Consider the following 18,912-nt stretch of genomic DNA (forward strand, 5'->3'; position numbering starts at 1 on the left):
GGGAGAATACCACAGAAGGGTTTTTTAACGTGCGAGGAACGCGGCATCTTTCCCAACACGGTGCACCACTATGGTTTGCGGTCAGGTTTTCCGTATGATTACCTGACTACCCCAGCATGAAACATGTCAGGGTTACCCCAATCCACGACCTGGGGCACACAACCATGTTGCTCTGTGGGCAGAGCGCCTTAGCCCCCGGCTAGGGTTCTGAACACTATTTAGTCGCCTTTCACGACAAGCTTAGCGCTGCTGCGGGCCGATTCTTTAGACACGCGGACCCGTACGGGACAAAATTTGTGTGATACAAAATAAACTCAAGGCATAAATGACCTAACATAAAATGCAATAGAAGACTTGATTTTGGCGCCAAGAAAACATGCGTGTTAAAGCATCATCACAAACCATCGCCTTGTCGTAGAAACATATCATTTAACTTATAACTTATAATTCTTTCAAAGTTTTTAACCCCTATCGGAACTCGTAATGAGAAGAACTTAATCTACGAACAACACTCTCTTTGTATCTTTCGTGTAAGCAGCTGGGTCCAATCTAGGAAGACGGAGTAGTGAGATAAACAAATGTGTACACTCTGAAGCATCTGAGCTGATATGTTACTTCAGCAGCACTCCATCCAAGAATCATGCAAAATGTGATTTCTAGTAGGAAAGCCTACATATTTTTTTTATTTTTTGATATTTTGTTTAAAATATTATAATAAAACAGAAATTAGTATGCGGCTTTATTCTATAACCCTTGTTCTCAGTAGATAAAAATGATATAGAATGCACTGTAGAATTCAAAATTAAGTGAGATAACTCGTAAATGACACTAAAATACAATTAAAAAAAAACTGTTGGATTTTCAATGTGGATCATCTCCTAAGAACAGACAGACTGGAACGAACTATTATACATTCCATTATATAGACCTATAAAGCAACTTAATAAAAGAAATAGAAGTGTGTAGCCTTTTTTAGGATTGTATCACACATTACAGTAATTGCATGATTCTTATAAAGACTACTTTAAAGGAAAGGATAGCAGGCAATCGAAATGTTGCGTTTGACATTAAGTTTAAAATAAAATGACAGGGTTTATCTTCTGCCTTACTCGAGTTAAAATAAAAAAAGAACCAAGTTACTTTTTACTTTCGTTTTTGTCATGTTCTTAATTTCAAGTTCTTTGGGAAAGGGGAGAGGAAACTTACAAACAAATCGTAGATTATTTATTGTTTGGTTTTCGTCGTCTATGAAGGACTGAGCTAATATTTTCTATTGCTGTTACAAGCGACTCTTTATTAATTTTGAGAAAAAGATGGGCTTGAAAAATAACATTTGTTATTAGTAAAAAGTGATTTAAAACGAAAATCAAAGGAATCAGGAATCGAACGGTAACCAAAAGAATATAATCCAAGGATAACGACTAAGTTGGAAAAAATAAGATTGATTGATTGATTGATTGTTGGGATTTAACGTCCGAGTAGCAATGCTTCAGCTATATTCAGGCGATTAAAATGACATGGATGACAAAATGAACATGAATGATGAAATGGAAAAAGGAATGGGACACAATGACAATAGGATCGACAAATTTTGATTGCCACAAGAAAAAGGGGGGATGGGTAGGGTCGGGCAATTTAGCCTCCTGTGGCGGAGCCCTATGGTTCCTACTCCTATCGAATACCACAACAGGGTTCTTTAACGTGCGAGGAACGTGGCATCTTTCCCAACACGATGCACCACTATGGTTTGCGTTCAGGTTTTCCGTATTATAGCCTGACAACCCCAGCATGTAACACGCCAGGGGTACCCCATTCCACCATCTGGGGCACACATCCCAGTTGCTCTGTGGGCAGAGCGCCTAGCCCCGGCTAAGTTTCTGGGCACTATTTGATCGCCTTTTACGACAAGCCGGGGGCTAGGGCACTCTATCCAAAGAGCAACTGGGTTGTGTGCCCCAGGTGGTGGAATGAGATACCCCTGGCGTGTTACATGATGGGGTTTTCAGGCTATAATACGGAAAACCTGACCGCAAACCATAGTGGTATACCGTGTTGGGAAACCCTACTGTGGTATTCTCCCGGAGTAGGAGCCATAGGGCTCCGCCACAGGAGGCTAAATTATCTGACCCTACCCACCTCTCCCTATTTCCAGTGGCAATCAATATTGCTCGACCCCACTGTCCTTGTGTTCCGTCCCATTTTTTATTTTATCATCGTTTCATGTTCATTTCATCATCCACTTCATGTTCATCGCCTGAATATAGCTGAAATATTGCTGCTCGGGCGTTAAACCCCAACAAACAAACTGGAATGATTACTTTAATTTTGTAACAACATAACCCTGTTCCAGAAGCACAATTCTAGTTCTAGCAAGGTACAAAAAATATGCGTAGTATCGGCAAGCTCCAGAATAACGTATGGGCTGTGATATGAAAATTTTAAAATACGTAGGTGCTGAAGGGATGTTGCCACATAAGAAAATTTACGTTATTGAAAGTCAATGGAATACTGAAACAATGAATCGAATTCAAACAAAACTTTTTTTCACTATTCAGGCGTGCAGCTTTGTTCTGGTATTGGCATCTAATCGTTTTCTTTTTGTACAGGTTTGTCACATGAGACATGGTTATTGTATTACAACCAGGAAGAATTGATCAGTTAAGCAAATTTATTTATTATTTATCAAACCCTTATCTGAAAATGCTTCAACGAAATCTATTTGTATTAGCAAGAAAATGAAAATTATATGACAGAAGTTTCCACAATATGTTGGGCATTGTTAAGTCATGTGACAAATTGAGTTGGGACAGATAACAAGCTCTCATTAATAGTCATTTGTAGAATAGGTTTTGTCGAAGTAATTAAAGAACCTATACCGGTTCCAATTTAGTTAGCGTTATTTCCGGACGGTAATCAACCAAGCTGGTATTATCCTCTTCATAATCACGTTACGGCTAACGTTTGAGACGGTAGCTTGTTATCTGTCCTGTTGTGCTAAACCGCATCCTTCGTTCTGGTCTTCGACACTGATTTTCTTGATTAGCATGTTCATAGAGCGATATGGCTTGCTAATTATAATCAGTGATCTGCGATTTCAGCAAGAGTCTTTTGAACGTAAACAGAATTACAGAGTTAGTTCTATTCTGGTAACTTAACTTTTCTACACCTAAAGTACGTTCTATTTGAAATAATGAAAATCCCATGAAAGGAAGCAATTTATATTTTTACCTTAGATGAATTGAAATATTGGATGCATCAGAGATAAATGAAACGTCCGTATCCGTATTATATGTCATTGGATGCAGTAAAGCATTTTTCTGAAATCTAAGTCAATACTAATTGACACAATATGGAAAAAAATAACGGACGGCAATACAAAAGGCTCCGTGAAAATTTCAGATATAACTTTAGTACTCAGAGAAATTACATACTTTTTCCAGAGACTGTTACTGTAATAGATATAAAACAATAACAACTTCTAACGCATTAAACGGGATTCAGGCCAGTCTTGCTTCAACTACCACACTGTTAATGACTGAACAAAACATTACTAATTAAACGGGATTCAGGCCAGTCTTGCTAACTACCGCTCTGTTAATGACATGGTCTAGGAAATTGTTTCTGGTAGTTTTAATATTGGAAAATTTGAGTCAATCATTATAGTAAAGAAGCGCATATCTGACATACATATAAAGAAAGTAAATTTGTCATAGCTGTCTTTGCCTCTTTACACACACAAACACACGGACAATAAGATATGACGAATTAAAAAAAACTTACCGCTTAATGCACATAATGTTCGAATATAGTTGCTCATTTGCTTTTGTTACTTTGTATGTATGATTTTAGTTACTTTATGTTCTTCGTTGTGTATGTCTGTTTTCCATATCTGGTCTTTGTCCCTGGATTACATTGTTTTGATTACTGCTATATTCTTGGTTCCTTTGATTACTCTTTTACAAGCTCCGAACAGCGTCTGACGCTCGGAACTCAATCTAAACGTATGCCGCTGCTTCAATATTGTGGAAATTAATATTACAACAAAATTGGTAACTCACGACATAAATACAATTCCATATATCTTATTATGATTTTTGCGAATCCATATTATGTCTGTCATAGCTAATCTAAAAGCAATATATGATAAGATAAAGATATAGTTTCATGACAGTATCAAAAACAGTTATTATCACGGTAGTTTTTGGTTTTCGAAAAACAACAACAGGTTCGTAAATTAATGTCATTTGTTGAGTATCCATAACGAAGGCTCGTTATACAATTTATTTTCCCAGATATAATATGTCACACGTGAAGACATGCCTCCGCTTTCAAAGAACTCTTTATGTCTATGCTAAACACTAACTTTGTAATAGTGTGATTCTGGATTGTAAAAATATATCAAGACTTTAATAGAAAAAAAAACAGCTGCCCACAATAAATAAGCGTCAAAGACTACCATCAACGCCCTTATTAGATTGTATAGATATGAATTCATTGTCCTCAAATTATATGTACCTTAACTAAGTTTTTGTTTTGTTCTACATGATGCTTGATCTTTTTATAAACGTTTTCTGTATTTCGTCCCAATCTCTTATCTGTCGAATGATGTTTCAATACTGGTTGCCTCGTAATCATATTCCTTTATCAAAGAGGGGAAGAATTTGTTGGATTTATTTTTGTAATCATTATTTTTTGCTGCTGTTTTCGTATAAACAATGTGTCTGTCTGTCTGTTTTCTTCATACAATAATTTCCTTTTAACATATTTGTATAGGGTTCTCGACTATTTCACTTTTAGGACAATTGTTGTAAATACTGAGGTATTTTTCGTTTTTGACTTTTTATTGCTTAATATTTGTTTTTACTGGTGGAAATATAATCACACCGAAGTCGCTTATGAAGAGTGCTTTATAATGATTGATTGATTGATTGATTGTTGGGGTTTAACGCCCGAGCAGCAATTTCAGCTATATTCAGGCGATGAACATGAAAGGGATAATATAATGAACATGAAATAATGATGATGAAATGAAACTAGAGGCTCAAGAGAGCCTGAATCGCTCACCTGGTTAACCATTTGCTTATTTGAAAAACTTGAGGAATGAGACAGGTTAAGTTAAAATCAACTAAACTGTCAAATGCAAGAAATGCTTTCCATAGCATTTTCATGACCTGAACCAGAATTTTGCTAAAGGCAACAATTTTTTAAATGTTTTCCAAAAACCTGTCTTGTGACCCCTAAGTTCCATTTTTAGTATAGGCAGCCATATCTATTCACGGATCAAAAATCACAACAGTCATTTTGAGCACAATACACTAAAGAAATATTATGCTTATTTTCATTCAATGATCTTAACTGGTTTTAGAGAAGTAGATTTTCAAAGTTGTACAAAAACGTTGCGAAAAAACAACAACAAAAAACTGTTTCAGGGGTCGTAACTCCTACATTAGTCAATGAATAGTTTTGAAAATTTCGGCATAGGTCCTTCTCATGATGCTTAACAATATTACCCTATGCCAGAAATTTGCTGAATGCAATAGTTTTTGAGTTATTTGCAAAAAAAACTGCGATCTGACCCCTATGTTCTATTTTAAGTATCAGCGGCCATGTTTTTTCATGGATCAAAAATCCCAACAGTCATTTTGTGCAGAACACCCTAAGCAACAATCATACCAAGTTTAAACCCTGTCAGTCCAGTAGTTTCAGAGAAGATTTTTTCTAAATTTGTCCACGACGACGGCGACGGACGCCAAGTGATGGCATAAAAAGGGAGGGATGGGTAGGGTCGGGCAATTTAGCCTCCTGTGGCGGAGCGCAAAGGTTCCTACTCCTATCGAATACCACAGCAAGGTTCTTTAACGTGTAAAAACGTGGCATCTTTCCCAACACGGTTGATTGATTGTTGGGTTTTAACGCCCGAGCAGCAATATTTCAGGCGATGAACATGAAAAGGATGATAAAATGAACATGAATGATGATGAAATGAAACAAGGGATGGGGCACAATGATAATAGGGTCGACAAATTTTGATTGCCGTTAGAAAAAGGAAGGATGGGCAGGATCGGGCAATTTAGCCTCCTGTGGCGGGGCGCAAAGGTTCCTACTCCCATCGATTACCACAGTAGGGTTCTTTAACGTGCGAGGAACGTGGCATCTTTCCCAACACGGTGCACCACTATGTTTTGCGATCAGGTTTTCCGTATTATAGCCTGACAACCCCGGAATGTAACACGCCAGGGGCACACGTCTTAGTTACTCTGTGGGCAGAGCGCCTAGCCCCGGCTAGGTTCCTGAGCACTATTTAGTCGCCTTTAACGACCAACTTAGCGCTGCTGCAGGCCTATTCTTTTGACACCCGGACCTGCACGGGGCTTCCCAACGCGGTGCACCACTATGGTTTGCGGTCAGGTTTTCCGTATTATAGCCTGACAATCCAAGCATGTAACACGCCAGGGTACCCCATATCACCACCTGGGGCACACATCCCAGTTGCTCTGTGGCCAGAACGCCCCCGGCTAAGTTTCTGAGCACTATTAGGCGTATTTTACAAGCTTAGCGCTGCTGCAGGCCTATTCTTTTGACACCCGGGCCTGCACGGGGCATGATAGATTGACCACAAGGAGAAAATGTTGTTTCCTATAAAACCTGTGCAGCTAGATGTTGGCGCCTTTCAGTGTAAACAAGATTGCTACGTGTAGACGTATGTCCCTTGTTGCAGCATCAGTTTGGATAACCAATAGAAATACAAAAAAGTTTATAGTTGAAATTTCGAGGTTTAACATTTATAAAACATACATCAACAACAAAACCATATAAAAAGAAAAAAAGGTCTTAAGGCCATAAGATTCGTTCACATTTCACATAAAATAAAATTAACAACCAACATCGACAAATAGCGTCGCGATAGGATCAATCACATTGGATATGTAAGTGAATTCGATTAATTGATTGATTGTTGGGGTTTAACGCCCGAGCAGCAATATTTCAGCTATATTTAGACGATGAATAAAATGAACATGAAAGTGAATTTGATCTTTGAACTTAGTCCGTCAAGCAGCTGCAGACTGAGGATATTCGTCCACAAAATAAGTGTGACAGACAGATGCAGTCCAATACTAAGTTCCTCCTTTGCACTGCGGCGGGAGACAAAAACCCATCCGAAGTTTCAACGCAGTTGCGTCCAAAAGGTATTGCCAAGTTTTATCAATGCAAGAGTACAATTCATGTCCTACAACTCCCGTAAACATTGTCAAACCAAAATGGCGGTGTAGTATGATGAATAAAGTATCGTGCCTAACAATCTCACAAAAATTAGTTCAGCTGTGTCAGAGGAATTGTAGTGTTCACAAAGTGTCACTTTACTGTAATATGTAGGAAAAAATAATACACATAATGTTTGTCAAACTAAAATGACGGTGCAGTATGATATCTACCTATTGTGCAAAACAATCTTTACAAATATAAATATCAGTCCTATGTCGGCGGAGTTACGTCCAAATAATAGCCCTATAGTGATCAGTGCATGAAAGCAGTACTAGTTCCATATTAATCCCGTGAAATTCGTCTAAAATAAAATAACGATGAAGTATGATGAACTAAGTATTGTGCCTAACCATCCTACAAAATTTTAACAAAATCCGTATAGTGGTTTCAAAGGAGTTGCGTCTATAGGTTAAATGCGACAGACTGACACAGACCATTACTACGACCATCCGTTGTGTTGCAGCGAAGGGCAAAACTTTGAACTTGCTAGTGTTATGATGTCCGCTAGCAACAATATGCTAAATGACACTATTAAACTAATAAACTACTGAATAAAAAACGACCATGATCCAACCATTAAATAAATCTCTTTTATTGAAATAAAGTTTGATTGATTGCTTGTTTGTGTTTAACGCCCAGGCAGCAATATTTCAGCTATATCCAGGAGTTAAACATGAAATGGATGATAAAATGAACATGTAATAATGATAAAATAAAAAATCGGATGGCGCACAAGGATAATAGGGTTTCGATTGCCACTGGAAAGTGGGAGTGGTTGGTAGGGTCGGGCAATTCAGCCTACTGTGGCGGAGCACAAAGGTTCCTACTCCTATCGAATACCACAGGGGATTCTTTAACGTGCGGGGAACTTGGCATTTTACCAACACGTTGCAGCATCATGGTTTGCGGTCAGGCTTTCCGTTTTATGACCTGACGACCTCAGCATGTATTATCTGAGCACTATTTAGCATGGGCGTAGGAACCGGTACCGTTGACACTGCTCCAACCGTACCAATAATTTTGACAGGTACGGTATTCCTTATGAAAAATTTTGACATTTTCGCGGTAAGGCCTCGTGTCCCTATATCAAAAACAGTATCAATAAGCTTTTGCTTTCTACGCACGCCTATGTTTATTCGCCCTTTACTTCAAACTTAGCGCTGCTGTGGGCCTATTCTTTTGACACCCGGACCCGCACGGAGAAAAATAAAGTATATCATTAGTGAAACAGTATTCAGTCCTACAAATACAAGGTGTAATGATTAGCTCAATTCTTATTTCAAATTCATAATGCTTTTTACCGTAACCACTTTGAAACACTTTTAATGTGTTACTAAACGTTTGAAACTGGCAAAAATGATATATCTATTATAAACCATACATGTACAATGCCGGATAATATCAAATTCATTTGATTAAGCCTTAGAAACAGTCAGACGGCGAGGGATTCCCGTATAGTCGAAAACCTAGGTTTCAGGATAAGTCGTGAAGATAAAAATATCCTTTCCGGCATACAGATTAGTAATACAATAACTTTTTCGCAGCCACCTACATGTTAGTTTAGTGTTCCATGCATTCTGTGAAAATACTTCTATTCTAAACTAATATTTAGATGTGTCCTTTGTCTTTACACGGATTACAGTTCGAAACTTAACGAGAAATAAACATACCAAAACCAAACTGCCAGAATAGCCATAAATACAACTATATTATGTAAAGTACAACTTCATCAACTTTACAAGCTGTAAATTTTTGTTCAGATTCAGAAATAAGTACATGTTGATATTGTATAAAAACGGGGGAATGAAAGATTTTGTTAACTTTATATGTAGTCATTAGTTTTAAGGAGGTAGACCTAAGGTAAGGGACACAACTCTTTAAAATCGTTGGAACGTTTGTATTCAGCATTTTACATCAATGTCATGTAAGCATCAAAGTAACTTGGACTGATTGCATTCTATTTCAAATGAAAACTTGAAAGGCTTTGGTGAACTGAATATGATACAAACATATCACTAATTTCAAGAGTTGTATCCCTTACCAAATGTCTACTTACGTAAGACATACTACTGTGTTAACATGTATATCTGTGATAACATTATAAAATTTTGCACTCACTGTTTTTTGTCGAAGTTAATAAAAAATACCTCAATGCTAAACTTTATCAAATTCTTTTCTGAAGTCAATAAAACAAAAGTATAATTGTTTAGAATATATTTGGGTATATTTATTAGTTAAAGTTTTATAAAGGTCAAACATTATAACAATCAGAACTTCTCCGCTATGCTAAAAAATAACCTCGGTTGCAGAAAGAATTTCTTCTTGAAATTTTGTTTCGGAATTGTAGTCATACGCAACTCAAAGTAGTTCTATCCACCAGGTAGCGCTAAAAAAATAGTTAGCTAAGACATAAAAACAATGATTCAGCAAAGAAATTTGGGGCGAAGCGAAGAGCTAGAAAAAAGTAATGATAAAAATTTCAACCAGTAAAACTATTATTTTAGAATCGGATCGGTCAAAATTCCGGAAAGATTCTTCAGTCTAGTGCCTCCGAGGTTTTTCGTCGGTGTAACTAGAAAGTCGGAGGAGTTCCGATTGAACATTACAAAATACTTTAGAAAAAAAAAACACTTGAAAAGAATTAAAGCATTTACATGTGTACCTTAAATTTGCATTTCATTTAAAAATAGACGAAGGTTGAGTATTATAATTCACTTTGAAAACTAACTTGATGGACACCTTAATCTTTGATTGCGGCTCTCGTTGATGTTTGTTTGTTTGTTTGTTGGGGTTTAACGTCCGAGCAGCAATATTTCAGCTATATTCAGACGATGAACATGAAATGGATGATAAAATGAACATGAAATGATTGTTTGTTTGTTTGTTTGTTGGGGTTTAACGTCCGAGCAGCAATATTTCAGCTATATTCAGACAATGAACATGAAAAGGATGATAAAATGAACATGAAATGAAAAAAAAAGGATGGGTCACAAGGATAATAGGGTCAACAAATTTTGATTACCACTGGAAAAAGGGGGGATGGGTAAGGTCGGGCAATTTAGCCTCCTGTGGCGGAGCGCAAAGGTTCCTACTCCTATCGAATACCACAGCAGGGTTCTTTAACGTGCGAGGAACGTGGCGTCTTTCCCAACACGGTGCACCACTATGGCTTGCGTTCAGGTTTTCCGTATTATAGCCTGACAACCCCAGCATGTAACACGCCAGGGGTACCCCATTCCACCACCTGGGGCACACATCCCAGTTGCTCTGTGGGCAGAGCGCCTAGCCCCCGGCTAGGTTTCTGAGCACTATTTAGTCGTCTTTTACGACAAGCTTAGCGCTGCTGCAGGCCTATTCTTTTAACACCCGGACCTGCACGGGGCCAACATGAAATGAAAAAAAAGGATAGGTCACATGGATAATAGGGTCGACAAATTTTTATTGCCACTGGAAAAAGGGGGGATGGGTAAGGTCGGGCAAGTTAGCCTCCTGTGGCGGAGCGCAAAGGTTCCTACTCCTATCGAATACCACAGCAAGGTTCTTTAACGTGCGAGGAACGTGGCATCTTTCCCAACACGGTGCACCACTATGGTTTGCGGTCAGGTTTTCCGTATTATAGCCTGACAACCCCAGCGTGTAACACGCCAGGGGTACCCCATTCCACCACCTGGGGCACACATCCCAGTTGCTCTGTGGGCAGAGCGCCAAACCCCCGGCGAGGTTTCTGAGCACTGTTTAGTCGCCTTAGCGCTTAGCGCTGCTGCAGGCCTATTCTTTTTACACCCGGACTTGCACGGGGCCGGCTCTCGTTGAACTTTTAATCTCGAACTCGATTATTACTGGGTAGTAGTTATGTGTGACAGTTCCATGGCGGATCCAAGGAGTGAAGAGGATTGACACCCATCTTTTTATTGTAAAATTTGTCAATTCTATCATCCGACCCCTTTTCTCAGGAATCCGGGCTGGCACCCCCTCCTGTTCAAAGTGTCTGGATCCGCCCCGGCAGTTCACTGATTTAACACCATGAACTAAATAACACCCACTTTTAAGAAGTTTCTTTGTCTTGTTTTTGACACCCTTACAGTGTGTGATAATTATTCTTGTAAGGGAGAAAACATGTCTGCTATACTGAATTATGGGCCTTTTTTGCAGCCTTGAAAGATGATAGCCATTTGATTTTCAAAGGGCTTGGTAAAAAATAAAATTAATATTTTGACTCGGACCTTTTTACAAATAAATAAATGAATAATTTTTGTATCTGAATTTTTTAATTTTCGATCCTTCAAAATTCCTCTGATCTTCAAGAACATTATGTTTTTACATGTACGCACATGTATATGAATATAAATAATTCGACTTGATCTATATGAAAAAAGAAACACATGTATATTAGTGTGACGAAAATGGCTTATAAAATCTGCAAGAAATATGTTTAATAATTGTTTAAAACATCCCGATCTATGTTGTTCATCCTCAACAGAAATCAACCCTTTATTATGGGTAATCAAGGAAATGTTTATCATGGATACATAAAGCTACACTTAAGATCTTTGATTTATAACAACTGGAAGTGGATAATTGTAATGGATAATGTCATGAACAGGTTTCTATCCAGTCACAGTTGAATAAGCCCATTATCATTCGGAAGCAATATAACTTTAAACCCCAACCTAACTTACAAAGAGAATCCCAAATCCCGATTACATCAATGGAGTGTCTTCTTCGAAGTCCGCGCTTATATAAATCATCAAAATCTAGAAAAGGATTCATTCTGAATCAAGCTGTCGCGGAGCTAGGAGAATTATTTATAGGGGTTATATAAATTATTCAAGTGTTCTAAGGCTGGTGTGGTGTACCAGTATTGCATTGGTCACAACAAAAGGGCTTGAAACAAACTGTCCGAGACAGGTTTGAAACATTGTCTGACTGAACGGGGGTCTCAAATGGTTCGAGGCTAGCTGGCCGAAACATTCCATACCTTGGTTTGAGGTTTTATAAATTGGGGCTGTACAGAGTTTTGCGGAGTCAGGGTTCACCCACTACTGCAGTGAGTGTTCTCTGTCATACCATACCTTGTCACAGACATTAAGTTTACGTTTAGCTTTATTAATAGTTTGGTTTCCGTTTCCCGTGATGTAAAATAATAGGAGCGTGTAGGTTTATTAAAAACAATTGTAATCAACCTGTAAATTTTAAATTTGGCTTCATTTATACAGTTTCTTTAGATTGACGAATCAAGAAAACTGGTACGAACCAAGGTTTATTTCATAAAGGAAATTAATGCGTGTACGCCCCGCTCGGGTACAAGTTACATTAACTATTAACATGGTCAAAATATATATTTTGATCTGAAGAAATCTTTCAAGCCCTCCCCTCAATATCAAATGGTCGCTCCTCACAATCAAAAGTTTATCGCCGACCAAGATAAAACACTGGATAACTTCATATATATTTTGTAAAGATAGCAAGCTAGATGATTATTTTCTAATAGGTCTTTTAAAAAATTTGAATTTATACCCTAATACTGTGTACCCATATTCAGAATTGTCAACTTTCCTTTCGTCTGTGGCAACATTCCTTCAGTACATGCTTATGGAGTTTTCATATCACAACTTGCCGAAACTACGCAGACTTTTTGTATCGCGCTAGAACTCTAACAAATAGGCTCTGGAACAGGGTTATGTTGCTACAAGATTGAAGTAGTCATAACAAAAGTTTTATGGTCGTCATCATGAACTCGTGGATCGTTATGGTGTATCCATCTGCACCATGAAAAGTGATTAATTCAACGGGTCATGGTTTTCCTTTCTTCGTTTGTCTATCCCGGACTTTACTTTTTATGAGCAACTTGGCGGGTGTTTCTAGAAAAGCAGAGGACGCTTACCCTACCGGTGCACCTGGTCCATGCTCCCAGTTTTTAGTGGAGTCCGAGTTGCTCATTTGCTTTTGTTACTTTGTATGTATGATTTTAATTACTTGTGTATGTCTTTTTCCATGTCTGGTCTTTGTCCCTGGATTGCATTCTTTTGATTACCGCTATAACCTTGGTTCCCTTGATTACTCTTGAACTTGACGACAAAACAATGTCCACTTTACCAAATACATGTAGTAGAAGTAGCTTTATTTACTGAAAATCCAATAAATGAGATATGAACATCATATATTGTTGAAAGAAATTTAAGAACAATGTGACAGGGAGCATTCAAGTTGAATGTAATCAGCCAAAACGTTTTGCAAACAAAATATGACTGATTGATTGTTGAGGTTTAACGCCCGAGCAGCAATATTTCAGCTATATTCAGGCAATGAACATGAAGTGGATGATAAAATAAACATGAAATGATGATGAAATGAAAAATGGGATGGGACACAAGGATAATGGGATCGACAAATTTTGATTGCCACTGGAAATAGGTAAAGGTGGGTAGGGTCGGGCAATTTAGCCTCCTGTGGCGGAGCGCTATGGTTCCTACACCCATCGAATACCACAGTAGGGTTCTTTAACGTGCGAGGAACGTGGCATCTTTCCCAACACGGTGCACCACTATGGTTTGTGGTCAGGTTTTCCGTATTATAGCCTGACAACCCCAACAGAAAAATTCATGACTGCGAGGGTAATTCAACAAAACGCGGACTGCCCAACAGTAGTGACATGGACCAAGAAAACTGATATTGCCCGAGCCGTAGGCGCGCAATACCAGTTTTCCAATCCATATCACACTCTGTGATAAAGCTATCACAATCATTTACTATTCTGATAATTGTATTGAAGAACCATGCATTAGTATGTCAAAGTTAGGTATTCCGATGCATCCTTTCTAAGGGAACTTACTCACCAATAAGTGGCAGTCCGAATTGTGTGGTATTGACCGACAATACCCGGTAATCGGATGGGTTCCTTTCAGTACTTTGGAATTCTAAAAATCAGCTGATCAACATTTAACTAATAGAAATTGCATGTTAGATAAATTACTAATATGCAATAGTGTTATGGAAAGAATTATCATACATCAATGTATTAAAGTGATTTTAAATGTTCCGGTATGTAAATACAATGGTTTTTTTACAATATTTAGTAACGATACCAGGCAGTACATGCACATTAAATTAAAAAAAAAGTGGTCACTTGATTGATTGTTAGGGTTTAACGTCCAAGCAGCAATGTTTCAGCTATATTCAGACGATGAACATGAAATGGATGATAAAATGAACATGAAATGATGATGAAATGAAAAAAGGGATGGGACACAAGGATAATAGGGTCGACAAATTTTGATTACCATCAGAAAAAGGGAGGGATGGGTAAGGTCGGGAAATATAGCCTTCTGTGGCGGAGCGCAAAGGTTCCTACTCCTATCGAATACCACAGCAAGGTTCTTTAACGTACGAGGAACGTGCATGTAAGATATCCCATTATTTCCTTGTATCGACTTCTGTTCGTTATTTGACTGAATCTTTAAAAAGGCTAATTCATAAGGGATATTGTTATGAATCGTTAAAAACAGCATTTTTGGTATTATCAATTACTCGCTCATATGGTATTTTTAGGACCATTTAAAAGCAGTTTTATTTTCGGCATGACACGGTTATATAGTATGACTTGTGATGCACCGTAGTTCTCAACCGCTATGGTTATTGTCTTTCACATTTCCATTATCGTAATAGCTACAATGATGTTACTCCTTGGTCACACCCTGATCTAGCAGATCAACCAAGAGGTCGTGACTCACAATTAAGGGAGCATATTTATTTTCTCCGTTGCAAGTTTGTTTTAACATAATTAACAGTCGTATGAAGATGTTTAAAACGCATTTTTGTTATAAATCTTTTTAAAGTAAGTTCAAGGTATTAAATCAATTGCCTTTCACAATTTTAAGTGTATTATCAAGTTCAAGATTAACTGTTCTCAGTTCAAAAGTTAAACTTGTCACAATAAATGTGATCTGTGACACTCAATGTGTCTATTTCACATGGTATTTTACCATTTTGAAATTAATTTATTTGAAATCACCGCGGTGTGTGAATTTTAAATGGAACCACAAGGTGCCAAAGGAGTTACATTAATTCACTGTTGTTACATTATTTAATCGTTTTGTATGGGGGATTAAGGACTTCGAAATGAAATTTTAATATCCTGTGAAACCTGGATGTCATCCGAGGGCATTCCGACCGGAGGCATCTGGACAGAAAATTAAAAACTCTGACCCCATTCCAGACATTTTTTGATGGATCTACACCCCTTAATAGACAAAATGGATGCAAATAGCGAGCTTCTAATGGTGTGGATATCAAATCTTGCGATAAAACTTATTCATGCAGTTCCGGGTGTCAAAAGAATAAGCCTGCAGCAGCGCTAAGCTTGTCGTAAAAGGCGACTAAATAGTTCTCAGAAACCTAGCCAGGGGCTAGGCGCTCTGCCCACAGAGCAACTGGGATGTGTGCCCCAGGTGGTGGAATGGGGTACCCCTGGCGTGTTACATGCTGGGGTCGTCAGGCTATACGGAAAACCTGACCGCAAACCATAGTGGTGCACCGTGTTGGGAAAGATGCCACGTTCCTCGCACGTCAATGAACCCTGCCGTGGTATTCGATAGGAGTAGGAACCTTTACGCTGCGCCACAGGAGGCTAAATTGCCCTTACCCATGACTCCCTTTTTCTGGTGGCAATCAAAATGTGTCGACCCTATTGTCTTTGTGTCCCATCCTTTTTTTTTCATGTTGAATATCATCATTTCATGTTCATTTTATCATCCCTTTCATGTTCAACGTCTGAACATAGCTTAGATAGTGCTGCTCGGACGTTAAACTCCAAACAATCAATAAATCATATTCATACAAAAAAATTGTATACTACCCATGTTGTACATAACATAATTGTTTTTGAATAACAACTTTTTAGAAATAGCAAACTGAATACAAACTCTATGGCCTTAATAAATAGTACTTACGTCAAACGAGATTATAGTAACGGTGGTTTAGAGTTATCGAACTTGTTTTCAATAAATTCAGCATTTTTCTCATGAACGCTAAATATTTTGTACGAACAAGTTATATAAATGTAACTTTTAGTTCATGTTATTAAATGGATTAAATATTGTTTTTAATAAACACTTATCTATATATTGCAAGCAAGTGAACTTGAAAATACCAAATGTACTAAATGTAAATAAAGTTTATAAAAAGTGTTAACTTTCTTTCATCAGTCGAGATCATATTCTTAGGGATCATTTCTTCATTATGTTTCGCCGAGGCATTAGATAATTCTGACAGGACGTAAAACTACGATGAGGAGGAATTGCATTTAATGTAATGATAACTGAACATTTGCATTGTGTCCAGGACTGGAAAACGATTAGAGGTTACAGACCACCAATTCAACCAATGAGCATTTGGAACGTACGCAAAAATAGTCCTACGCAGAAATTACCCCTGTTCCTCTTAGCGCTGTGAAAAAAGTTCTCATCTTATTTTAAAAATTTAAAGAGTTTCTGAAAGGAAAAACATTTCTGTACATTTTATAGGTGCATTTTGCTTCTTGTGATGTGAAGCCTAATCTCCATAATGATTTTTAAATATACCCCTATCTTGTGAAAACACTGGGATTTCCCATGCTATTTATAGACCCTTCACTTCCGGTGACCAGTACTGCACTGCAAGTCTGCTAACCCCACATGCCATTCTGAGGATTGTGAGCTGACATATGTAGAATCATGCTGATATATAGTCATCTGCAGGTTAAAGTTAAGGTAAAGTCCAGAGAAGCCATTGAATATTGTGAAATTAGCATAGAAGCCTATGGGAAGTGGAATTAGTGGTTTTTAGCCTTAAATTGAAGCCATGGCAAAATGAAAAGTTTCTTGAAATAGCTTTAAACTACTTGAAGATCTTGTTAACTTTGCCATGAGAGGAATACACTACAAAAATCCTTCAAAATATGCATTTTTTTTAAGTTATAGGTCCAAATTATGGAAAATTGGTCTTTTTGGCTGATTTTTATGTCCTATCTTGTAAAAAGTGTAGAAAATTTAGTAAAAATATCAAATATTAAACTTTGAGGGCTATATTTACCTAAATATGGTAGTAATAAGCACTTGAAATCAAGTTTTGTGTAGATTTGAGCAAAAATTAGGTTAGAAATGAGGAAAAACTCACTTTCATTACTGCGGTTAAGGCCATATAAGCATTCCCCTATGGCAACATGGAAAATCCATTATTGAGCACTTTTTTTGCTTTAGGTGCCCTTTACTGGTCATGTTTTAATGTGAAAACACTGTATTTACAAATTTAATGCCAAATATATCACCTTTTGTGAAAATTTAAAGATTTAGGATTTTTGACATGTGATCAAGAAAAAGGGGGAGGCATGTCAGAAATAAATTTTTAAAAATAGACCAATTTCTCAGAAAATGATTACTTTTAAAACTATTTCTTCATTAATATTGTTAAAAAACAAGTTGTGATTGATATTTTTTATTTGAAAAGTCAGAAAAAGTTCTTTGCAAATATTTAATGCATTTCAGTATGGTAGAATATTTTCACTTTTTTGCTCGCACAACTTGGTTACCCTATATTTAAAAATCAAATATTTAAAAAAGTGCTTGTCACATTTCACTGAAACTTTGCAAATGCATTCAGTATGTGTGTAGGAAGATACCTGTATAGTTATTTATTTTTTCTAAGACAAAAAGTGACTCTTTAGGTTACAGACCACCAATTCAACCAATGAGCATTTGGAACGTACGCAAAAATAGTCCTACGCAGAAATTACCCCTGTTCCTCTTAGCGCTGTGAAAAAAGTTCTCATCTTATTTTAAAAATTTAAAGAGTTTCTGAAAGGAAAAACATTTCTGTACATTTTATAGGTGCATTTTGCTTCTTGTGATGTGAAGCCTAATCTCCATAATGATTTTTAAATATACCCCTATCTTGTGAAAACACTGGGATTTCCCATGCTATTTATAGACCCTTCACTTCCGGTGACCAGTACTGCACTGCAAGTCTGCTAACCCCACATGCCATTCTGAGGATTGTGAGCTGACATATGTAGAATCATGCTGATATATAGTCATCTGCAGGTTAAAGTTAAGGTAAAGTCCAGAGAAGCCATTGAATATTGTGAAATTAGCATAGAAGCCTATGGGAAGTGGAATTAGTGGTTTTTAGCCTTAAATTGAAGCCATGGCAAAATGAAAAGTTTCTTGAAATAGCTTTAAACTACTTGAAGATCTTGTTAACTTTGCCATGAGAGGAATACACTACAAAAATCCTTCAAAATATGCATTTTTTTTAAGTTATAGGTCCAAATTATGGAAAATTGGTCTTTTTGGCTGATTTTTATGTCCTATCTTGTAAAAAGTGTAGAAAATTTAGTAAAAATATCAAATATTAAACTTTGAGGGCTATATTTACCTAAATATGGTAGTAATAAGCACTTGAAATCAAGTTTTGTGTAGATTTGAGCAAAAATTAGGTTAGAAATGAGGAAAAACTCACTTTCATTACTGCGGTTAAGGCCATATAAGCATTCCCCTATGGCAACATGGAAAATCCATTATTGAGCACTTTTTTTGCTTTAGGTGCCCTTTACTGGTCATGTTTTAATGTGAAAACACTGTATTTACAAATTTAATGCCAAATATATCACCTTTT

General features: G+C 37.2%; 1 non-coding gene across 1 annotated transcript; it reads left to right on the plus strand.

Moving 5' to 3' along the window:
* The first annotated feature begins 16,468 nt into the window (after positions 1 to 16,468).
* LOC148628029 (small nucleolar RNA U3) lies at positions 16,469 to 16,574 on the plus strand. Its single transcript, XR_015919385.1, has one exon. It is a non-coding gene; the product is annotated as a small nucleolar RNA U3 (small nucleolar RNA).
* Positions 16,575 to 18,912: the final 2,338 nt, after the last annotated feature.

Source organism: Perna viridis, chromosome 1 (assembly GCF_037379345.1).
Source record: "Perna viridis isolate PV_CMFRI_1.1 ecotype Kerala chromosome 1, ASM3737934v1, whole genome shotgun sequence".
Classification (NCBI taxonomy): Eukaryota; Metazoa; Mollusca; class Bivalvia; order Mytilida; family Mytilidae; genus Perna; species Perna viridis.